The sequence below is a fragment of the Triticum aestivum genome, chromosome 1B, assembly GCF_018294505.1.
Source record: "Triticum aestivum cultivar Chinese Spring chromosome 1B, IWGSC CS RefSeq v2.1, whole genome shotgun sequence".
Taxonomy (NCBI): Eukaryota; Viridiplantae; Streptophyta; class Magnoliopsida; order Poales; family Poaceae; genus Triticum; species Triticum aestivum.
Genome location: NC_057795.1, coordinates 506,304,774 through 506,312,444, shown reverse-complemented (window position 1 = coordinate 506,312,444; position 7,671 = coordinate 506,304,774). Strand labels below are relative to the sequence as shown.

The following is a 7,671-nucleotide window of genomic DNA, read 5'->3' as shown; positions in this document are numbered from 1 at the left end:
CCGTAACCTTCTGTATCTGTGAGATCCCATCTAGGAGCCTTCGCCGGCACTCCGCCGGAGGGGGAATCGACCACGGAGGGTCTCTACATCAACATCCTTGCCCCTCCTATGAGTTGTGAGTAGTTTACCACAGACCTATGGGTCCATCCAGAAATAAGAATAGAAGCTCTCCTTCTGGCTCCTCAGCGGTTTGGGCTTCCTGGCCGTTGGATCGGGCCGCTTGATGCGTTTTTGGCCGTCCGATCGAGATCAGGAGAAGCCTGGGCCGTCGGATCTGGAGCTGGCACTGCTGGAATGAATAGTAATGGCAGCAAAATGTAAATATCATGCCTCCACCGGGGTATTTTGGTCATTTCACTCGCCAGGGGTATAAAAGGGCCGGCTCCAGTGGAGGCAACCCTTGACGGCTCCACCCCCCCTGCCGCGCGCCTCCTCTCCCCCTCCCTCTCGTTCCCCTCCCTCCTACGCGCCTCCTCTCCTCCCGCCTTGCCGCCGCCCTCTCCTCCTTCCTCCCCCATCCCCTCTCTCCTGAGCCTGCCTCCCTGCCGTGCCGCCCCGCCGCCTCCTCCCTCGCTTGCTTCCTCTCCTCCTGCAGCCGCCTCCCTCCCTCCCTCACTGGCTCCTAATCCGGCGGCAGCGGTGGCGGCTGCCGCGCCCACGCCCGTCTGCTCCCAGCAGCCATCACCTCCTTCGTCCGGCTGGCGACCCATGCCGCGTCCGTCTGCTCCGCCCGCACTCATGCCGCCCCCTCTCCTCTTCCTCCCGCCTCACCTCTCCCCCCCTCCTAAAGACCAAACCCTAACACCCCGCCCCGACCCTGGCTCCCGCCGGAGGGAAGGAGGAACGGCGAGGCGAGGCAAAGGTGGCGGCGTTGGGGACGCAACATCCCCTCCAAGAGCCTCGGTATGGATCCCTCCTCACATTTTCTTCTTTGGTTTTTCTTCTTCTTTTTTTGATGCGTGAGTGCTTGCTGTTATGTGAAGGAAAGCAAATGGGGAAGCTGCTGCGGGTTCTTCGACCTCCCCTGCCTCATCTCGTCTCTGTAGGTGCAGCATGTAGATCGGCCAGAGGAGGTGGATGTGGAGGAGCAGGCCAACACCCCTCCCTCTTCACCTCCCACCCAGCACTGGTGAGCCCCCCATCTACCCTAGATCTAAATATTACCTGCCATGATTGAGACTGGTACAAGCAACTAGATTACACTTTTTCAGTTGATGAATATTTCATCCCCTCAGACTGATAGCATGACATTTGTTAGCCAAACTAGTGAGACAAGCAAATTAACTGAATAACAAACCACACCAAAAATAGTATTTGACAGTGCCTTAGCGGAATAGTTGGGCATAAGTTCGGATAGTACTCCAAGTCTTCGTAGCAAAATGAGCCATGTCCAAAACTGTAGGCTGGTGTGTGTATTTTGGGTCCATAAATAATGCAGGCCGGTGTGTGTATTTCAAGTCGATGTATATTTCTAGGTCGTGTGTGTATTCCAAGAACATGTACACTGCAGATGGAGTGTACTTTAGGTCTGTATATACTGTGAGTCCATATGTGTGCAGAGGGGATATGTATTTCATTGGCTGAATTAGCATGTCCAGTTTATTCTTAATTCAATTTGCCTTCCTGCCACAAATTTTCTCTGTAGCAGTGGTTGTATTGGAAACATCTCCTTCCAAAAAGTACATGTTTCACACCAAATATTTAATGTTTCTTCAGATAAGCGATGGAATGAGTATGACTGTAGTCTTTCATGGAATTTACACTGAAGACACTTTGTGAACTCTAAATGTTTTTATTTATCTCCATGATTGAAGCCCTCACTAAAAGGTAAATGCTTATTCCTCTTTGTGCAGGATACTATTGTGAGATGGTCTGATACATGAAAGACAGGCTCAAGTCCCTCTAGGGAAGCATCCAGTATCCCTGTTCTACTGATTTCGCCGGAACGTCGAACTATGCTCCACCTGAGGTACGCGGTTCTAAAATCCACACAGCCAAGCCATGAGTAGCCTTCAAGTAGCAAGCTGTTATGTTTCAAAATTTCTTTGAAAGAGCATGTGTTTTGGGATTTATACTTCAATATGATCCTTTACTGTGTATCTGCAACCATAGCGTCTATCATCATTACCTTGCCATATACAGACAGTCTATGGAGTTTTGCAAAAAAAAGTGAAACCTATAACAATCAGTGATGATTATGATATGATTACTGTATCAGTAATTCAGAGCAGGTAAAGACAGCAAGTTCAGAAATCGTTGCTCTGTAATGATAATATTCTTAGATTATTTCAGTCTTATTTATACTTCTGCTTGTGGGGCCATGTACAAACCAGACATGGTATGTTTCCTTGCTCAAGAGATGTGTACACGCTAATTTCTTTTATGTATTTCCTCATGAAAAATGCTATAGTAAGTCCTCGAGCAAACTCGCTTCACACTCCCTGCCACACCCCCTCTTCTTGACTATTTATGGCTTTATGTTTTCATATCATGCTAATAAACCATGTACTGATACTTTCCTGCTGGTATGGCATTGGCACTAGAGTGGTGATATGCCTGGGCATGATGTTGTTATTTGTCGGATGTATGAACATGCCTATAACTGTTATGCTTGCTACTATTTGTTTGTGAAAAGAGTAGTAATAATAAGATTACTACTTGATGTACAGAGTTCCGGTTATCACACCGTATGAGTTCGACATGATCTTTTATATGATGTCAACTTTTGTTGTTCCCGGTCAACATACGTTTTGCCAAATCACTATTAATGCGGCTTTGTTTCTCCTAGAGCACTGGAGCAATCACATCATGAGAGGGTCAACAGACGACAATCCGACATGTGTCACCGACAGTGAAGGTAAAATTACATTGTACTCTCCTGCAGCGCGATCATGTCACTTGTGGGCCCACTAAGTGCACATTCTATGTCAGATGTAATTATTTTCTGTGCTAAAAGCGTTGATCCTGCACCGTAGATATAAACTTGCAGTTATTTAAACCATTTTGCATGCTCTTGTAACAATGATGAGAGCTGTAATGCCTATCTAACTATCTTGCATTTAACTTTTTAGGAAGCTGCCATTCTACAGAAAGAACAATCATTCGAGCTACCCATGATGTGAGAGCGACAAGCAACCGTGAACCATTGCACATCAGCAACAAAAGAGGTATATCAGTTTACCATCCCCGCTGCCTTGACACTTTATCACAACACAATGCAAGTTCATATACTATCCGATCTTTACTGATGCTTGTTTTCTACTTTTCAGTTATCAAATATTAAGAGAAACACCACTATGCTAACAAGCGAAAGGTTCAAGCCGACAGGACTTTGACACGGGGTAACATGTCCATCTCCGTTTCTCATGGTTAACGATGTTTTTTCCTAACCATGGGCTAAAAATCATATGCTACCATGCAGGACCACATCCCATTGGTTATGACAATTAGACCCATTAGTCAGAATCTGTTCAGATATCATCATCTATAAAGATATTATGTACTGGTGATTTGATCCATTGTGCCACTCATACTTCACCTATTTGGATCATTTAGCTCGAGCAATTTGCACAATCTTATTCTTACAGTAAGTGTAGAGTATTCATATATACATATAAAGTTAGTCATGATCCGCTTCCTGTATGTTATGTAGGTCCGACATATTCTAAACTTAAAATATTAATGGGCAGTACGAATGACCTTAAGTGAACCATTTCCTGTATAATAAGTAAGAAAATTAAATTTATAATTGTTGATTACAAGCATGCATCTGTATGGATTTATGAGATTCACAAAATTTTGACTGTAGCAAAAGATATGACATAAAGAAAGCCGAGCCACTGCACATGGGGAAATAGAAGATGATCCTATATGTTTGGCTAGCCTGAGTGACACGATAAGTTCCTGAGAGCCCTGTGTCAAAACAGAGTAAGGTTGCAAAGAAATGCAAGACAAATAACATGAAAATCTGCTAGAGAGCACTAGAGTTCCAACAACAAAGGAAACAACTGACTCACTATTTGCTCCATCAGTACAGAATCTGTACAATGCAAATGGTAATCTCACAGAGAGCACTAGAGTTTTTTTCTTTAATTATGGCTATCCTTTATAGTAGTAATGCTAATTTGAGTCGATATATCGGTGTTCCATACCATCCTAAAAATGCGTCTTTGGTGACAGTCATAGTTCTTAATTTTCATTGGATTTCTATGTGGTTTCTGAATATTTGATGTTCTGAATATTAAGGAATTACTTAATTTCTAAAATATGTGCATATCCTATTATCATCATTGAGGGAATCAATTGGCATAATTTTAGTGTGTACGTATAGTTGATTAATATTCAAAATGTCATGCTATGTAACCATGGGGTTTAGTTTTGCATCATGCTTGCCTCTGTAGTTTTGCTTGCTTATTTGACTCGCTGTTTTGATTCAGCAGCATTGCTTTTCAGATAATATAGGAGAGTGGAAGGTTCATGCTCATTTTTCTTTTTTGTATTTTTTCTTGTTCATACTTATACTATTTATTCTTGCAAATCTGTACTATTGAAATAGAAAAATCATCTTGTGTTGTTCAGACCCATATACTTATCCTACAATATGTGAATGAATGCTTATATTGGCATCCTGCTGTAGAAAATGGTTAGCTTAGCAGCAACTATTGTGTCTTCTAATTATGTCGCCTCAAATTTGTAGGAACGCTACTGTTGCTTTCGAAATGCTATTGGATCTTATAAAGATTTTTGGACCTGTTATTCATTCAACATTGTCAGCTAGCTCACTCTTTGGAGTAGAACTTCAAGCCGAACAGAGGTATGCTCTCCAACTTTACTCGGGGAAGGGAACTGGGTGTTGCTAAGAGAAATGTTTTAAAAACTTGTGTTGCTACAAGCCACTCAGGAACTCGGTCTGAGGTGACGAGTTGGTCGCGTACTTATGTTTTGCTTATACTGGTCCTGTCCCTCATAAGGGTGTGTATCAAGTGTTTCCCAATTTAGTTCTGGCATGTTGAGTCCATGGACAAGTATGGATTATTCTCTTTAGCTTTAGCCAATTTAGGAGACAACCGCTGTTTTCCTGCACATTTGCATATAGTTTCAGTCGCTATGATAGTAAACTTGCTCTCAACGACTCCGATCTTACAAAATGTTAGGTCTCCTTAGTTCCAAATATGGTTTTACAGGTCTAAAATTATTTCTTTGATGTGAGGTGCCATGCTGTGGATAACATGGAGATTATCAAGGCGGAGCGGCGGTGAGTATGGAGCTCATAATCATCAGTTCATCACCATGAAGCAGAAGAAATGGTATAGCTTTGCCATGGTGAGGCTCTCACCTTCTTTGTGAGTCCTTTGTTGATATGCTCGGGCTTAAGACTGCTTTTATGTCATCAAGGGTAAGGCAAGCATGAAAAATGCTCCGGTCGTCTATTATATCTTCTATGCTTTTTTGTATGTGGCATCAGTATTTATTCAATGGTTCTGATGTTTCTGTACAAAGCTGGAAATGGATAGATAGTACTATATATTATTATTGGTTGCCCATAGAGTAGGTACATGTAGGTTTCCTTGGTAATGTAAAGCTGAAAATAACCAAGGTCTTCTGAAAATCAGAAACTACTGTACCAGTTTTTCATGTCTCGGTGAATCTGGAACAACCTTAATAATTATTCACAATTGCATGTAGTCTTTCCTCTGCTCATCTCCTAGCTGTCTGTTGTGTGTCTTTTCCTGATTCGTTTGTCGTCTCGCAGCTGGACTTTGGCAGCCGCCGCTCCTCGGCAATCAACAGGAGGTACAGCCGCTGCCACCACTCCTTCGCAGCGACGCAGGCCAGCGACGAGGAGGCTCGCAATGGTGGGGGACGCATCACCATCTGCCGGAGAGGAGAAAGGCATACCTACCCCTTAACGATTGAAATGCAGGTCCAGGGAAAACATCTGGTTAGTCTGCTTGCTGTTCTGGACATGAATCTCGCGTTTGGTTGAGTTTCAGATCTAATGGAACTGAAACTAGCTCTTAGGATATAAATGTTCTTGTATAGTTTCAGTTTCATGTACCTTTTGATCGATAATAAGGATATGCCTCTAAGATCTGTTTGCCAATTTACAAGTGTGTTTCCATGCTTCTCTGTCTTCATGTACTGTGGTCTTTTCTATTCACTACTCAAAAAATTGGAGCACTATGTAGCCATTTCATTCCAGATTTTTTGCCACTTGTGTTGCTCACACTACTAAAATATTTTAGTCTATATGGGTTTTCAGAATGGCATGGTTGTAACTGTAATCTTCACTGTTAGTCAAAGTACTTATATTATTGAATATTGTGGTTCTCTATAAATATCAATTCTCATTGGGTGACTGAATTAGACTCTCGCACGAACTACCATATTATGGTTATGTACCAAAATAGAATCTTCTTTAATCTAAGCTCTAAGACTACATGAACTACCATATTTTCTCATTTGTTGGCTAGAGTAAAAAATAGGGGCATGCTCTAACAGTGGCACATTTTATTTGCAGCACTACTGTTGGGCCAATTGATGCTAGGTGTACATTGAGATGTTTCAGAAAAATAGATCCTTGATGCCGGACATAGTGCAATGGTGAGATCCACTTATTTATGATGGCGAGGATGATTGTTAGGCTGGCATGTGGAGCTGTACTAATAAGCTATGAGAAGGTCGATGCGTGAATTATATTCTCACTATAAATAAAACACACTGAATTCTTTTGCTGACAAGATATGTCCATCGGCAGGTCCTCACATCACAACACCCGAGCAAGTCTGGCAAGGCTTGCTCGCCATGGCCTACCACATCGGCGAGACGGGGCGAGCACGTGATCACCATCAGCAGGTCCTTCGTCACAACACCCGAGCGAGCGAGATGTTCAGACAAAGTTATATGTTACACTGCTATTGACATATGTCGTAGATGGACAGTACATATCGTTTCTCTCCATGTTACAATTTCTGTGACCTCGGCATTTGGAAGACATGTCATCTGAATTGTCTATCATAACTGAACCATTACTATCACAAGCATCTTTTAGAAATTCATATGATGGTTCAGTTATCTATATTATGTGTGCCATTTGTTACCTCTGAAATATATATTATGTGTGCCCTGTCATGTTGGTTTATTTTTGGTGCCAAAATGCTGCTGAGCATTTGGTGTGACTGATTGCACTGACCCATTTAGTGTTGTCTGGGCATATGCCATGTATTGGACACAACCATGTTATCTATAAAGGCAATTTTTCGCTTCTATGCATTAAACTGATCCATTCTTGGTAACTTTTGTCGCAATAATATATATTTTGTTTATATGCTTGGATAATGGGTTGAGCCAGGCACCATGCGCCAAGGCGCATTTCCTGTCTAGTAGTTATTAGCTAGATGGCTTCTTCTCTCTTTTTGGATCTCAATACAATGTTCTCCCCCTCTCTTGTGGAGATCTATTCGATGTAATATCTTTTTGCGGTGTGTTTGTCAAGATCCGATGAATTATGAGTTTATGATCAGATTTACCTATGGTTATTAATTGAATCTTCTCTGAATTCTTTTATGTATGATTGAGTTATCTTTGAAAGTCTTTTCGAATTATCGGTTTGGTTTGGCCTACTAGATTGATCTTTTTGCCATGGGAGAAGTGCTTAGCTTTGGGTTCAAT

General features: G+C 42.2%; 1 long non-coding RNA gene across 6 annotated transcripts; it reads left to right on the top strand.

Annotated features, from left to right (window-relative positions):
• The first annotated feature begins 454 nt into the window (after window positions 1-454).
• Window positions 455-7,141, top strand: LOC123135379 (uncharacterized). 6 transcript variants are annotated; one of them, XR_006465980.1, is made up of 13 exons: window positions 457-903; window positions 984-1,129; window positions 1,854-1,969; window positions 2,789-2,857; window positions 3,072-3,167; window positions 3,270-3,341; window positions 3,422-3,586; window positions 3,809-4,055; window positions 4,697-4,813; window positions 5,210-5,322; window positions 5,753-5,941; window positions 6,521-6,680; window positions 6,758-7,141. It is a non-coding gene; the product is annotated as an uncharacterized lncRNA (long non-coding RNA). The 6 variants fall into 6 exon arrangements; XR_006465979.1 differs by having other exon boundaries at window positions 5,184-5,322; XR_006465978.1 differs by adding an exon at window positions 3,653-3,727 and having other exon boundaries at window positions 468-903; window positions 4,697-5,322.
• The last annotated feature ends 530 nt before the right edge of the window (window positions 7,142-7,671 follow it).